This window comes from Stegodyphus dumicola, chromosome 2 (assembly GCF_044657685.1).
Source record: "Stegodyphus dumicola isolate Sdum_Otavi_A_Nest chromosome 2, ASM4465768v1".
In the NCBI taxonomy this organism is placed as follows: domain Eukaryota; kingdom Metazoa; phylum Arthropoda; class Arachnida; order Araneae; family Eresidae; genus Stegodyphus; species Stegodyphus dumicola.
This window is the reverse complement of record NC_140769.1, coordinates 153,954,108-153,971,689: the sequence shown is the minus strand read 5'-3', so window position 1 is coordinate 153,971,689 and position 17,582 is coordinate 153,954,108.

Here is a 17,582-nt window from a genome sequence, read left to right as displayed (position 1 = left end):
ATCAACTAATAAATGCGATAGAGGTAAACTCCCTTTTATAAATATGAAACAAGATAAACGAAATAAATTTGTTGTAAAATGAATTACAAACATTATGTCGAAATGACGGACACTGAGCATGTGTTTATTTTAATAGTAATTTAATTATCAATAACATATAGCTTTCAATAGGAATTGGGTATTTTAAGCCTCTTATAAATTTTTTCTTAGCGTTAAAGCTCGATAACATGAATCAAAAGCAGAAAATTAGTTAAACTACACTGTCTCACTAGTCCTAAGATTATATTACTGAAATATGCATATAAAAAGAAATTAACATTCTATAAACGTACATTAAAATACCGAAACGCAATAAAAGTCAATGACATTTATACTTAAAAAGCAACAAAGCCGGGGTCATGTGAATCACTAGAAGAGGCGCCAAATTGGCTATACGAATTCGAAAATTACTTTAATTATTAGGGGAAATAGGCTTCGTCAAACTTAAATCAATAAAACAAAGCAAAAAAATTGCAAGAAAACCTGTAAATTAATGCAATATGCATTTCAGTGTTATTTTTTATTTATCAAAAATTTGGATTTCCAGAAAAAAATATCTTTTTTCGTCTAACCAAAGCATGGACACAAAACGTGTTCTTTCCTCCGTAAGAGCAAAAGCAGCCCATCTGCTTAATCCCCTCTAGGCGGTAATCAAAGGACAGTAGGAAACCATCACTTAAGTGAAACGACTTGTTGATCGCCCTACAAGGCATGGAGGTAGGAAAGGGAGGAGGGGCCATTCCGCGCTAGAAGTGAAGCACTGTTTTGAAGCTTGGGTCACCAGACGGGGTGTTTTTTTGTTTACATTCAGAAGCTCGCTTGACAAAATTCTGATAGTATTTCGACACACGACAGTTCCATAGAAATCGAAAAAGGGACACTCTCGCATGAAAGAAACATTCATAGTGTGATGGATAATAGCAATTTGTATAGTTTACTGACATTTACGCAAAAATCACATCTTGGTTATTTTTCGATAATTAACAACAGCGATTTTGATTATGAATTTGTTTTATAAAATTCTAAGCTGTTGCACTACAAAAATATAGATTTTAAGAAAATTGCTAAAAGAGATCTGCCAAAATTTATTTTCTAGAAGATTTGAAAAGTTTGAAACTTGATGGCTAAATGTAAATATAAAATTGTTGTATGTTAAAATATTTGTAATTAGGCACATAGGTCAGATTAAGTTTTTATTAAATAGAGTAACGCATGCAAGGGCTATCTGCCTAAAGAGAGAGATGCCATCGTGGGGGAATTTTGAAGAAAAACTGACCTTTGAGTGGGTATTAAAAATAATACTTATAATTTTCATTCAAATTATATTCATATATATTTTTTATGTAAAACTTTCGGGTGTATGCTAAATTAGTGTAAATTACTTTACACGAAAAATATAGTGAATGCACAGAAATTAAAGATTTGCACATGCCGGAAATGATAAATAGGAAATATGTATGGGTATTTATGCATGTGCTTGCAAAAAGCATGTATCTGCCTTTGACAAAATACTTAAATATTCATTAAATTATTTATAAATGTATTTGAAATGAAGAATTTATTCACTTATAAACAACTGTGATAGTACTGTGAAGAAATCTAATGATTAAATGTATCTAATTTATAATGATTATAAATGTTATCTAAATATATAATAACCTTAATATTGAATTGTAAACATAAATTGAAATCCTGTTGACAAATACGTTATAAAACTATTTAAGCAAGAATTGTTCGTATTGGAAAGCAATCTGTTAAAAGGTATTGTAAAGCAAATGCTATGAGATGCGCACTTAAGAACGTAATAAAGAGTTTTGGAATATGTATTGTTGAAATGAAGGGTTAAAAAAAATCTGATAAGTATAATTAAAAGAATTATTCCCTTTACATTTTATAATAACTCAGTTACAAGTTTTAAATAATACTTAAAAAAAAAAAAAAAAAACTTATTTTATTCCCTTTCAGAAATGTTCAGAGAAAGTCAAATACTATTTTCCTGATAATTCTCTAATTTAAAATGAACCGAATAGAGCATTAATTGTAAATTGACTTACATTTTTCGATTTAAAAGAAGCCAAAAAATCATGTCATATTTAAGAAAGTATTTTAGGAAGAAGCTCTATAAATAGAAAAGAAATAATGCATAATTTTAATATTAATAATACAATAAACTTTGATCTTAATTTTTGTACCTTAACCGAATAAAATCGAATTACCTTAATTTTTTTTTCTAATGTAATTAACGAAAACTTGTGAAAATATTTCATTCAAATTAAACCATTCTGAGGAAAAGTATAGCATTTAATTCCGTTCAGAATGAAATGTTGTTTAAAAATATGTTGTTTCCACATACTTAGGACTCTGAAGTGTTGTAGAAAAAGAAAATATATACATTTATATGTATATTTGCGACGTAATTACAAAATATTTACACCCGAACGCGTCAAATCCCATAGAACTCAATGGTAAATGACCCAATGTTTTGGTCACCACGTAGGGATCGCCGGTGCTTCAGAGCAGGGAACGGAGAAACTTGTTTAGGGCGACTCCTTCTTACTTCCTACCTCCATGCTACAAGGAGGAGGGAAGAAAATCTAACAAAGGCCGTTTTCAGGACAATTTTGGTTCACTCTAAATGAAAAAAAAATTGTAAACATGGTTAATTTTTACTGCAGTTTTCGAGACGTAAATAGATTTGAATGCGAGCCGCCCCGTGGGTTAATTTAAATTTTTTCGACGATTATATTCCCTGGTCAAATTCTTACAAGTACCTAGGAGTTGTACTTGATTCAAAATTACGCTGGCACCTTCACATTGAAAATGTTCTCAACAAAGCAAAAGGTGCTAGAGCCCAACTTTACCCTCTCTTAGCTCGAAAGAGCCATCTGTCAATTAAAAACAAAATTCTTCTCTATACATCAATTATAAGACCTGTCTTCATGTATGCATGTACAATCTGGGGTACTGCTGCAAAAACTCATGTCAAAAAACTTCAATCTTTTCAAAGTAAGACCTTACGTATGGCCCTGAATGCAGCCTGGTACGTCCGTACAGATGTGATTCATTCGGACCTAAATATTAAACCTGTAGATTACCATATTAAAAAGCTTAGTCGAAATTTATTCCTCAAAATTGAACAGATTGATAACCGAGCACTTCAGCAGATTCCAGCATACGATCCTGCTATTCGCAGCTCACAGAAGAGACCGAGAGCCGTGATTGGCCGAGAGTTCGGCATCTATCCGCCATCTAAAAGGGCAAGACACGCCCTTTTAGCTCAACACTTTTGACGGTCGTACATGTAAGACGTACATCTGCTCGCTCCTGATTTTGTGATATTGGAACTCTTCTTTTATTATACCTGATCAGAGTGCATGCCGCTGTAACAGTAGGCCGGCATTGCAATAGACTCTGATTGCTTTCCCCGTTGCTATATTCTCTGCCATCCGCTCCACCATGGATCGAATGATTGATTTTATTGCCGCTGAGATTACCAACTTAGAATGCGTTGAAGAAGCTGATGGATCTCTCTCATCTAAAGATGCACGAGACCTTAAATTCCTTCGTCGTCTCAAACTTTTCATCGACAGAGAATTGAATGCTGATCGTTCTTCTACTTCTCTTCCCAAACCAAACATAGCTCCTAAGGTTAATGACAACGATTCTTCAATAACTGGAATCAACAAAACTAATGCCAGACGAGCCAGCAGCCCTGCGCGCTCAGATGAAGAGCAATCGAAAAAATATAAAGCATTGGATGAAGACAGCTCCGATACGGACTCAGGTCCTAAAGGAGATATTACTAGAAGACCAAGAAAACCCTCTCGAAAGCCTACCCTGACGAATTCCTCTGATTCGACAGCTGAGCCGACCACGGAAACAACTTCTGATAATATGGATACAGCCCCAGAAGTACAGGTCGCAGATCCGGCTACCGAAACACCAAAAAATAACGTCATGGACACTTCTCCCAGTCCGCAACCAATGCTGACGCTACCATCGACCAATCCTAACACGAGCTCAAGTAAACCACCGCCTATCATGGTTAAAGATGAAAGATTCAAATTTTCAGAAGTTAAAGCACTCCTCATCGGTTATAATCTGCAGGCTGAAAAGGATTACTTTGGTCAATTAATTCAGAGTGGATTTAAAATCCAATCCAAATCCCCTGCGCTTTATAAACAAATCGTACAGGTCTTCAAAGACAAAGGTATTCGATATCACTGCTTCGAATTGCCTGAAAACAAATATGTTAAGGCTGTTATTAGACATCTCCCCAATGACACGGACGAAAGCGAAATTGCTGAGTATTTAACTCAAAAAGGTTATAGCATCATCAGAGTGAATCAACTCAAACGAAGACGAGACGGAAAAGTCATAAATATGCCTCTCTTCTTGATCACCCTGGATCGTAAGGAAAAAAGTAAAAATATCTTCGACGAAGAATTCATCCTAGGAATGAGGATTAAAGTAGAAAGATACCGAGGTAGAGCTGGACCCCTGAAGTGTTTTCGCTGCCAGGGATTTCACCATGCTCAGACACATTGCCACCATGAACCTCGGTGCGTTAAGTGTGGAGACGCTCATCAGCTCATCAATCGTTTTTATGTAAAAAAGACAAGAATACTCCCCCTACGTGTGCGAATTGTAAGATGACTGGACACACTGCGAACTTTCGTGGTTGTGAAAAGTTTCCAAAGCCTAAAGCTCAGGTTCAGCAATCATTTTATGCAGATCGAGTAATTAGTAACAAATCCTACTCGCAAGCCTTAGCCAGTGGACTTGCCCCTGAAGCGGTAAGCGAAGCTAAAACCATTCTACATGAACTTAAAAGCTTTGTCGCAATTATTCAAAATTCTGGACTTCCCCTGCTCTTCAAGCAACTAACCCAAGAAAAAAACGCTCTACCTCAAGAAAATGTGATCTCAGATAATGGGCCAACACACTAATAAGGCAAATTTAATCCGCTTCATGGTGTGGAATTCAAATAGTCTCCGCAATAAAATCTCAGAACTGCAAGAATTTCTGTACGAGCACGATATTGACTTCGCGCTCATTACTGAGACACATGCTCAAAGATGTTACAGTCTGAATATCTCCAACTACAGAATCTATCGCTGTGATAGAACTAGCCATCGAGGTGGAGGTGTCGCCATCTATGTGAAGAGAAATTTACCATCTTGCCTAGTTAAAGAGTGTAAAGACTTTGGTTGCGAGCTGATTACAGTGTGCATTACCCTTCCGGATAATGTACAAAATGTACAAAAATATTTATTTCAGTGCTTTTTATAATCCACCGCATAATGTGTTAACTTATAACCTACTAGACTCAATCCTTCCTCCTGATACTCCTACGATCCTGGCAGGAGACCTAAATGCCAAGAGCATCGCATGGAATTGCCGTAAAGGAAATACAAACGGTAAAACTCTACAAAATTACATTTTAAGCCATCCTGTTGTTATTTACACACCGGACGAATACACTTATCGCCCGGACAGAATAGAATATTCCGACATTCTGGATATTGTTTTGTCCACCACAACTATCCCTATCACGCTTGAAGTATTGCACGAACTATCCTCGGATCACTTACCGATCATTGCTACTTTAGGAGTGAACAAAAGTAATACTGCTTCCACTAGGAAAATTACTGACTATGAACTCTTCATGCAGCGCTATGAACTCTTCATGAAAGACAGTGTTCTTGATGTCAGAAATTTGATCTGTGTTGATAACATCGACTCTGCAGTATCCTCATTTACCTCAAAAATTCAAAGGGCTATTGAAAATGCTAGTGATACAGTTGTAAATACAAACACGCTCTTCCGACTGCCGCCTAAAATACGTCAAATGATGAGGCATAGAAATCGCCTCAGAAAAATTTACAACCTTACCTGGGATCCTGTCGCCAAAAGGGCGATAAATCGCCTAAACCGGGACATCAAAACTGCTGTGAAGCAACACAAGGACGAACTCTGGTGTGAAAAAATGTGCAACTTAGATTTCCGTGACGGATCTCTTTGGACTTTAATAAAAAACCTCAAAGCAAATTTTGTTACCAATCGTCCCATCTTCCATAACGGAGTTGTTGCCCTTTCAAATGAAGATAAAGCAAATGTTTTCGCCTCGCATTTGGAACTACAATTTACGCCAAATGATTGGCCTGTGGACAGAAACTTTGAACTTTTCACCCTTACTCATGTGAAAGATTGGCTAAATGCCCCCACAGCACGAAATATTCCCAAATTTGCTACCCCTGTAGAAGTGTCTCAAATTATTAAAAAACTCAAATCACGCAAAGCTCCCGGAAATGATGGCATTTCTAATACTGCAGTTAAAATGTTACCTCCCTGTGCAGTAGCGAATTTCACTAGCATTTTAAATGCGTGTTTATTTAACTCCTACTTTCCACAGCAGTGGAAAAGTGCAAAAATTATTTTAATTCCTAAACCTGGAAAGGACCACACGAAACCAGATGGCTATCGACCTATTAGTCTCCTGCCTGTGCTCGGAAAAATTTATGAGCGCATTATTCTCTCACGTATGCAATCCTATCTAAACATGTTGCCTCCGGAACAATTTGGTTTCCGCCAGCACCTTTCTACTACGAAGCAGTTGTTACGCATTACTGACTTTTGTGGCTCTGCTTTGCATAACAAACAAAGTGTTGCTCTCCTCATGTTGGACGTGGCGAAAGCCTTCGACCGCGTCTGGCATGAGGGGCTCATATCCAAATTAATTACTGCTAACGTGGACCGAGAAATGATCTTGACAATTCACTCCTTCATTACAAACCGGACTTTTTGTGTTTGTGTGAACGGTGCTATCTCCTCGTCTAGAAATATCCATAGCGGTATTCCGCAAGGGTCAGTTCTAGGACCTTATATGTATCTATTTTATGCTGCTGACTTTCCTCAAGCATCTCAAAATAACGCTATTTTGGCCTATTATGCAGACGACACTGCCCTGGCAGTAAAGTCTGTTAATATGAATCACGCCATCAAAAAACTACAAGATGTCATTCCTAGCATTGAACGATGGTGCGCGCAATGGAAAGTCCAAATAAACGCAGCCAAATCTCAACTTCTCCTCATACGCAGAAATAAAAGGAACACACCTGTCAAAAGAGGACTTTATCTATTTAACGAAATTGTTCCAATTGTTCCCCATGCCAAGTACCTCGGAGTGATTATAAATGATCGCTTAACGTGGACTAACCATATAAATTACGTCAGGGATAAGGCCTTACAAATTATCAAATGTCTCTTCCCAATTATTGGTAAATACTCCACTCTCGACCTGGGAAAAAAGCGGCTCATCTACACGTCTGCGATCAGACCGATCATGACTAACGCCTCCCCAGCGTGGGCCGCCCTGACCAAAACTGACCTCAATAAATTATGTGTTGTGCAGAACCGCTATCTCAGGATTATTACGAATGCTCATTATTTCGTGACAAATAAGTGTCTACAAGATGACCTCAAGATCGACCCCTTAGATAAATTCATCGCAAAGCAAAATCGGAATTTCTTCAGAGAAGCCCAGGACTGCAATCATATGCGTCAATTTAACCTCTTTGAATATGAAATATTGCACGAAGACAGGCACCTTAGACCATTTACTGCATTTATCCTCAATGAAAATCAGAACTTTCCAACCTAAGTTTTTACCCTGTGTTTACTTGGAAAACTGAAATGCTTAAAGTTAAGCAGCCACTATCGGGGTCAAGGCACGGGAGGATGACCTCCCACGGGACTACGAACTAAAGTCTTCTACTGCTTACTGTAGATCTCTCACTGCTCCTATTGGTTTCAAATTTCTTTTATTTTATTTAATTTAACTTTTAGTTTACTGGAAAGTATGTTTTTATGTCTCTGCAATTGAATATTTTGTAAATAGCAAATTCTCATGATTTTCGCATACACGTCTCAACAGCCAATCAAAAGACCTCTACTAAGAGATATCTTTGACTGCTTCTGCTGGACTCCCTGCGGAATTTTACTTTTGTATATAGTCTTTCTAGTTGTGAGAAAAATGCACTTTGATGAGTTTATGCACTGAATATTTGTAAAAATGCACACTGTACCTGAAACTTGGACCAGCATCTCTCCAGCCTACCAGACACCGCTATAGCCTCACGTGACAAAGTAGTCACACCTTCTTTCATTTTGCATCCTGTCCTCCGGACACACTCATGCATTTGCTATACCTGCAATGTACTTTTTAATTCATGACAGCCGGTATACAGCTTGCTATCAGCAAGCTACACACGGCAATAGTGGGAAAAGGAAAGGAAAAGGAAATTTTAGCTCAACCTCAGTTCCAGCCCCCGCGCCAAGAAGGAAGGACGTCTCTTCAGCGAGCTGCCATATAATTGCTTATTCCATCTTTTTCAACTGCAATCAAGATCTTCAAGCAAAGTTATCAATCTGTTTACTTAAGAATCACATCTCCCGCAGATTTTAAATCTGCCTAAGAATATTTTCATCGTGATCCCAGTAATTATTTGCACTCTCCAACACAAGCCACATGCCAATGAGCCTATTAATCGTAAAGTCTTTCCTATCCCCTTTTTGCTTTAGTGTTTGTATTGTGTATTAAAAAAAATTATAAAAACCAAAAAAAGTATAAAATATAAAATACAAAAAAATTATAAAAACCTAAAAACTTATAAAAAAATTATGATACTTAAGTTTTTATTTTCTTATCCCTATCCCTAAACTTTCTCGAGCCTGTGGCTCCCCCTATTGAGCATCAAGTAAATCACTTATGCCAAATTTTTCCTATTTCTGCTCACTGTTAGTAATTCTGATGTGGAGGTACATGGTTTTGAACCATAGGCACTCCGAAAATTGCAAATCATTGGCATTGGCTTTCCATTATTTGAAGTTCAGATTTTGAGCGTAAGGTGCATTTGCCCCTCGCTCCCTATTTAAACTTCGCTAATTTTTTCTTGTCCTTTATGCTTGATCAGATAGCCTGGCTCAGTAAAAGTAGGCGGCCAGTGCAACTCTGATTAAAAATCTAGTTATAACCACGTGCAGTGCTGATAAGGACCACGTGTTTCTGTGACTCCTTTATTTCCTTCTTTCTAAGTATTTCTTTCTCCTGATGAGGAGGGACCTTTAGCTGCCCTCGAAATCGATTGAGTGTTTCATTATACCTACGCTAAATGCAAGGTTGTTTTTACGATTTTGATTGTCACATTAGCGTGTTTCTGTTCTAGTCTAATACCGTTTCTATTGACATACGGTCCACTGTGGACATTATCTGTACCACGTTAACCTAACAGCGCGATTGGACTTTATGATCAAAGGCTTATGGGTTTCCTCTGAACAGACCCTTCGGTCTCTATCTCTTAGTTTCCTGGGTTTGCCAACTCGGAGCCTATGATAATCACCGTTCACTTTCCACTTCTAAATCACATAGGCCACTGTCGATTTTGGGTGATTCAGTTAGTTAAATATGCCTTAAAGATCGGCCATTTCTGTGATACCCAACGATTACACCTTTCTCGAAATCAAATAACTCTGCACTTCGTGGTATTTTGTATTGCGACTAATGCCATTGTTGTTTCCTAAGTTCCAAGTTTTTCCACCACAGGAATCGTAAGAAACCACGATCATTTCTTTGGACAGATATTTGAAGAAAAGCTCTTCTATTATCTGAAATAATCCCTATTTTTCCTTGTCTCAATTCAATAAGCAATCTAGGTATCAATTCAATTAAATATTAAGCTCTTGCTATATAGTCCTTAAGTGACAGGAAATCCTTTTGCTTGCATGAAGCGTCAAATACAGGTCCTACTGCTGTAGTACAGTTATCTTTGAAGATTGGTCCCTGTGGGGAAGATAATGATTGTTAACTCATTTCTCTTCTTCTGGTACTTCTTCTATTACTCCAGATTCGAGCCAATTTTTCGAACACTGCATTGTATATTTCAAATTTATCTTTCAGCATGAGCTTCTTTGTTGTGGAAATCAATCGTTTTTCAGAAACTTCTCTGTTACCTGCCAAAGTTTCTTTATCATTGATTCAAGGTAAACGGAAGCAGCATTGCAGCGTATTTGTCGCTTGCTATTCCTATTGTCTCCAACGAACGTAAATATGACTCTAACTTGTCATAGAATTCTAATATACTGTGTTTTTCCCTTTTGATCAGTTATATTTTTAATAATCAGACCTAATAATTCCCGAATATAGAATTTTACCAACAATTCTTCCCTGCCAAACCTATTTCTTACTCTTTTTATAACCTTTTCATGATTTCTGGCAGTTGCAGGGAAGCTGTTTACAATATCTCGTAGTCGCGCATCGGGTACGGTCTCTTGAACAAAATAATGCATCCTGTCCTCGTTTTGAAATTCTTTATCTTCACCTATTCGCCTAAATTGTCCCTAAAACGGTAGCCAATCTTTATTTCATGACCAAATTGTTTCAACTCTGTTTTATTTAATTTCAGCTTCCATTTATTTATTCCAATGGATTGTGTCATTTTGACGATTGAAAAATAATTCCGTTTCTGCTCGTAGGAAATCTAATTTTTCTTTGTATTCTTTAACTTTTGTCCATTCATTTTCAAACTGATCATTTGAAGAAAATTCCGAATTTAATGTTTGAGTATCAAATGCATTAAATTCAACAGATAAACATTCTGTTGTAATAAGTATTTTGTAGTATTCTGTAGTAATAAGTTTCGTTTTCACGGATTTTTCGTCAGAAATTTCCTTTTCATAATTCCTGCAAAATTGCATTAATTGTTTTTGCAAAAGATGCTCTGACAGATTGTCGTTTCTCAATTAACGATTCTATTTCAATAAAAATAATTTCAATAATATCAACTAAAATTAAATTCAATAAAATCAAATAAAATTACCTTGACTTTTTTTACCGATCACATCCGTCGTCAGCAATTGTTCGAGATTTGCAAGAACTACGGTTCTCTTTTTTTCTCCTAATAAACTTAAAATAAAATAATTTTACAGTTAATATTCCAAAGTATCATGTTTATTTTCAAAATCCGCAGGACAACAACAAACTACAAGAAAGATCAGAAGGTTGCCACTCATAGAATGCCAAACTATGAATAAAAAATAACAATTGAGGCTTGGTTCTAACAGTTGGTACATCTAGCATTCCGGATTGTTATTCTTAAATATCAATAATATTGCATTCTTCAAATACTTTCGCGTGAAAAATAAAAAAGCTGAAGAATGAAAACATAATTTAATAACGAAAAAGATACGTTTACTGGGCTCCCACTATAAAATAATTATACCTGTATCTAATTATGTATTTATTTCTGTATATTTAAAATAATGGTTTATGTTTTGTTAAAAACCTCTTCTTAAAAATTGTTTTACAAATATAGAAATAACGAATACAAAAATATTTTTATGAAATTATGAAAAAAATATATTTTAGATTTTCTCCATATTAAATCACAAATTGTTTACGTTATATTTACTAAACATTTATGCGTGTGGCTTGATAAAAGTTGACATTGTCTTTGATTGGTGCATAAAATACACATAGCTTGCAGTGAGATAATATGTATTCCTTTCAGTCTTTGATAATACTCATATTAAAGGTCATGGTCTAACGTGTTAAACAGATTAAAAGACTCACGCGATAAAAAAAATCTGAATTCCACTTGTACGAATCTGAATGAATTAGAATTTCTTATCATCCTTAGTCATACTTAGGCTTTTCAAATGTCAAGTCGAATTTTTCGGTTTTATTAGTCAGATGCTCAAAATTAACTGAAATCGACTTTTACTAAACTTAAAATATTATTAAAACTTCTGTGTATGTGTGATAATAATAATGAAAATCTTTTTATCACGTCACCATACATATTTTATAAATATATAACAGTAAAACAAGAGAAAATCTACGTCGTCCAACAGCCCAGAGGGAAAAATCGCACGCTTAGATTTATTATCTCGTGCTGCCATCTATACTTGAGTTAGATAAATAAACGAATAAACTCTTAATGCGAATGGGATTTTATCCGCTTTGGTTGGTATCTCTTTGAAATACTGTTGAAAATTTGCTCTAAACTAGGACAGACTTAGATACTTCTGTTTAGCCGAAGCTAGTATCTAAGGTAGTTGGCCCTTGATTTAAACTGGCCGGCGAAAATCAAAAGGCACGTAATAATACGACCGAGCGTAACAGCTTCAAGAGAGACTTAGCCCGAAGGCAAACACGTGATACTCAGGATTCCTAGCTCTCTCCCACGAACTAAGTTGAATCTTCCTTAAATAATTCTTACTCATTTGCATTCAAAGCGATTCTAAAAATTCATTCTAGTTGGGAGTTGTAAGTGGAAACAAGAATTGATAGGAAAGGGACTTTAAAATTAAAATGACTGTTATAAAATTAGAACATTCCTTACAAACCTTGTTGTTTTACTTCTAACTTAATACCTTACGAAGTTACCGAAATCTGTCTATTCTTTTGTAACTTCTTTGTGAATGTGAAGCCATTTCGGAATAAAGTCTCGCTATATGTATCCTTTGCAGTTTTGTTATGTAAACCTAGCTTAACTTTCGCATATTATGCAATTTCTATAGCACTGAATTTTCATATTTAAGCCCTTTCCATGAAACATTACAAGAAAAGACCTACCTCGCGTTTAAATTTTATGCGTCAACTTCCTGATCCCGTTCCCAAATGCTATAAGGTAAAAAAATAAAGCGATAAAGTAAAATGTTATTTTTCATATCATTTCGGAAATATATATTTATATTATCAATCATTCTATACTTCTTTACAGATTTGAAAATATAACTAGTAATATAAATAACAGCAGTTATCTATTTGAAGATTTCCTTAAATTTTATATTGTGTAATGTTCACGTGTTTATTATTAACACATAATTAAAATACAATGGAATATATTAGTACACTTTATTCAATTTAAATACATCAGAATCTACTAAGCATGAGTATGAAAATGTAATAAAATTGCTGAGTTTTTATATTTATAGTGTCGAAAATAATAAAATAAATTTTGGCAACAGGAATTCAGACAGTCTCGGAAAACTCTGTTTCAGAAACAATTCGGACTCGAATGGTGAAATAACGTGTGTTCACCATTCGAGTCCCGAGAACTTCATGTTCTGGGGATTCATATATATATATCTTTATTATATGCGGCTTAAGTGTCTGTTTGTCGCCGATAGTTTATTGGTTACTTGCGTAACTGTACTAGCCAATGGGGTGATGTTGCCACGGCATTCAAATAAATAATTCAAATAAATTGTCACGGCATTTTATTATTTTATTATTTAAATCACCTTTATTTATTGAGCTTGCAGTGGCTCTTAAGAAATGTACCGCCAGTGGATTTCTTCATTCCACTCTACTTCAAGCAATTAAGCAAGTAGAAGGGGGAAATCCCGTGGAGCAGTAACCGTCTGCTCTGAGTAATTCAGTTTGAAATAGCAGACACCTTTGCTCAAATCATTTTAATTACAATTTATAATATTTAGAACAGCGGTCATTTCGTATGACTGCCGGGCTTTCTAGTATATATATATATATATATATATATATATATATATATTTAAACAAATTTAAATTCTTAACAAATACGTATAAAAGTAAAAAAGCAAATTTAAATTCTAAAAAAAGAAAAAAGCCGAAATAATTTAAAATAATTTTAAAATATGCAAACATGCAAAAGATTTAATTCTCGAACTAATCTACAATATCATTTAAATTCAGAAGTATAAGCAAATCAAGTGCAAAATCTATCCATGAAAATAAATCTATTAATTTAATAAATTAAAATTAAATTAAATTTTTTTTTTAAAAATACATATGTGAATGATCGTAGAGTAGGCAGGAGACAGACTTATCAAGGGGAAGTTGCCTCCAAACCTAACTCTCCAATCATTCAATTCGTGTTTCGTCATTCATGCAGGCAAGGGTAAAAGTCAAAACCAAAAGTAATTCCAATAAAGTGGTACCCTTAGAATTTAACATTTAAGTATTAACATTTAAGAATTAAAGTTCAAAGAGAAAAATACTAATTAAGTCTTTTGAGAAACAAGCAAGTAAAGTCAAGAATTAAAATTTTTCTTAAAAAATTAAATTTTTAAAAATTAATTTTTAATAAAATAATAAAAAAATCTAGAAACCAATGTATTTTAGAAATCCTTGTCTACAGAAACTTCCCCTACACGAATATGCATATCAATAAAAAGAAACTATAAAAGAACTATACATAATCCATATAAACCAATAAGAAATAAAAAACAAAAAGAAACAAAAAGAACTAATTCACAATTTTTAAAATAAATATATATTTAAAAATATAATTTCATATTTAGAAAATACTTAGATACTATATAAAAATTTAAAAAAAAAAATACTTAAAGCAAGTAAATAGTAAGTTTTAATTCTAACTTACCTACTATATGAGTGTTGGGGTTTGCAAAAGTGTTGTGAAAGAGAAGTAAGTGTGTTCTTCAAATTATATAGATGGCGCTTATGTAGGTAAAGTTGAGTGTCAAGCTGCTATCTTTGTTATAGTAAAAAAATTTTTGTAAATATTAATATTAATTAAATTAAAAATCCTAAAGGTAGTAATATCAATTATTTAGGGAGTTAAGTAACTGAGCCAATCAAGAGATGTATGTTTGCTTGAAGGAAATTAAAGTGAAGTGGTATGTGAAAAAAGTGTAAACTGTTTGTAATTTGAAATGTGTGTTCTGTTGAAAAATTGTGAAAATTGTTAAAAAATTAAGTGAAAGATATTTTGTGTGAAAATTGCAAAAAATTAAAGTAATTAAGAAAAACTGAAATGTTTTAATATTAAAGTTTTAAAGTAAAATTTCCCCAAATTTTTTTGAAATGAAGTCCTTAAAAAACCTCTAAAAATTCCCAGAAATTTCTCAAAAATTCCTTTAGGAAGTTAAATAAAACTTAAATTTGATGAAAGAAAATATTAAAAGTTTAATGAACTTGATTTAATTGGTATATCAAAACTTAACTAAATACTGGCTAATTTTTATTGTAAATATTTTGTAAATATGTATATTTAATCAATACTGAATTCTTTCCTTTTACTAATAAAGGGCCAACTCTTTTCAAAAGTCTCAATTATAGCCCGAATTGAGTGAAGATTTTAATCCTCTTCTTCTAATTTTCCATACTTTAACCAGTATTTAGTTAAGTTTTGATATATCAATTAAATCAAGTTCATTAAACTTTTAATATTTTCTTTCATCAAATTTAAGTTTTATTTAACTTCCTAAAGGAATTTTTAGAGGTTTTTTAAGGACTTCATTTCAAAAAAATTTTGGGAAATTTTACTTTAAAACTTTAATATTAAAACATTTCAGTTTTTCTTAATTACTTTAATATTTTGCAATTTTCACACAAAATATCTTTCACTTAATTTTTTAACAATTTTCACAATTTTTCAACAGAACACACATTTCAAATTACAAACAGTTTACATTTTTTTCACATACCACTTCACTTTAATTTCCTTCAAGCAAACATACATCTCTTGATTGGTTCAGTTACTTAACTCCCTAAATAATTGATATTACTACCTTTAGGATTTTTAATTTAATTTAATTTAATTAATATTAATATTTACAAAAACTTTTTTACTATAGCAAAGGTAGCAGCCTGACACTCAACTTTACCTACATAAGCGCCATCTATATAATTTGAAGAACACACTTACTTCTCTTTCACAACACTTTTGCAAACCCCAACACTCATATAGTAGGTAAGTTAGAATTAAAACTTACTATTTACTTGCTTTAAGTATATTTTTAAAAAAATTTTTATGTAGTATCTAAGTATTTTCTAAATATGAAATTATATTTTTAAATATATATTTATTTTAAAAATTGTGAATTAGTTCTTTTTGTTTTTTATTTCTTATTGGTTTATATGGATTATGTATAGTTCTTTTATAGTTTCTTTTTATTGATATGCATATTCGTGTAGGGGAAGTTTCTGTAGACAAGGATTTCTAAAATACATTGGTTTCTACATTTTTTTATTATTTTATTAAAAATTAATTTTTAAAAATTTAATTTTTTAAGAAAACATTTTAATTCTTGACTTTACTTGTTTGTTTCTCAAAAGACTTAATTAGTATTTTTCTCTTTGAACTTTAATTCTTAAATGTTAATACTTAAATGTTAAATTCTAAGGGTACCACTTTATTGGAATTACTTTTGGTCTTGACTTTTACCCTTGCCTGCATGAATGACGAAACACGAATTGAATGATTGGAGAGTTAGGTTTGGAGGCAACTTCCCCTTGATAAGTCTGTCTCCTGCCTACTCTACGATCATTCACATATGCATTTTTTTAAAAAAAAATTTTAATTTAATTTTAATTTATTAAATTAATAGATTTATTTTCATGGATAGATTTTGCACTTGATTTGCTTATACTTCTGAATTTAAATGATATTGTAGATTAGTTCGAGAATTAAATCTTTTACATGTTTGCATATTTTTAAATTATTTTAAATTATTTTGGCTTTTTTCTTTTTTTAGAATTTAAATTTGCTTTTTTACTTTTTTACTTTTATACGTATTTGTTAAGAATTTAAATTTGTTTAAATTTAAATTTCATTCCTTGCAGCAATGGCGCAAAGAATATTTAATTAAATATGTATTTAAATTTAATTTTTTAAATTAAACTCAATTTATTCTTATGAAACAATATATATATATATGAAAGCCTTCAGATTTTATACTACCCCCAGACGCGATTTTTTTTTTTTTTTTTTTTTTTTCATTTTCATACACGTTTCATTTGGGCTGACTCCTCCTTTAGGCTAAAAATATTTAAAAACAGCATATATTTAGAATTTTCGATAGACAGTGTTGCGCGCTGGAGATAAAAATATTTTAATCTGTATAGTCTTGCCATTGCTCGCTTTGAAATTGTTGAGTATTTTTATATTTTTAATCAAGAATTCCTTATAGCTTTACAGAATATGAAATAGATAATAAAATAAATTTGACATTCAAAATGCGGGCTTCCAAGTGCCCATATTCGGGTGGATGTGCCAATCCCGGAGAAGGAGGAGAAGGCATAGTTATGTTATATTATGGTTATTTAGAAGTGAGGGGGGCCAACCTAATATTTGCCCTAAGTAAGCAGGTATTAGCCCCACACACTAACTAAAAACTAACAAATTCTGGCATGATTTCTCGAGTCGTGATGGAAAATGTGACTCCAGGGAGCACTATAAGTACTGCCACCGGCGGCGGCATGAACGGTACTCCTTCGTTTCAGCGTTAAATTAGCTTAAGTAAAAGGGATTGAATTACATGATATACATTGCGAAATACATAGTTGTGCAGGTGCATATTTTGAAGATGTTATCTATTAGTTGGTACAGACAACATGTTTCAGGACATTATATATTGCATTAGAAAAGAAGGCATAGTTGTAACTATTATTGATAGGAGGCAACGGAGGCCACCTATTAGGTGCTTCCATAATGAAATGGCCACCACTTCCCGGCCTTGTAGTGGCGCAAGGTTAATGC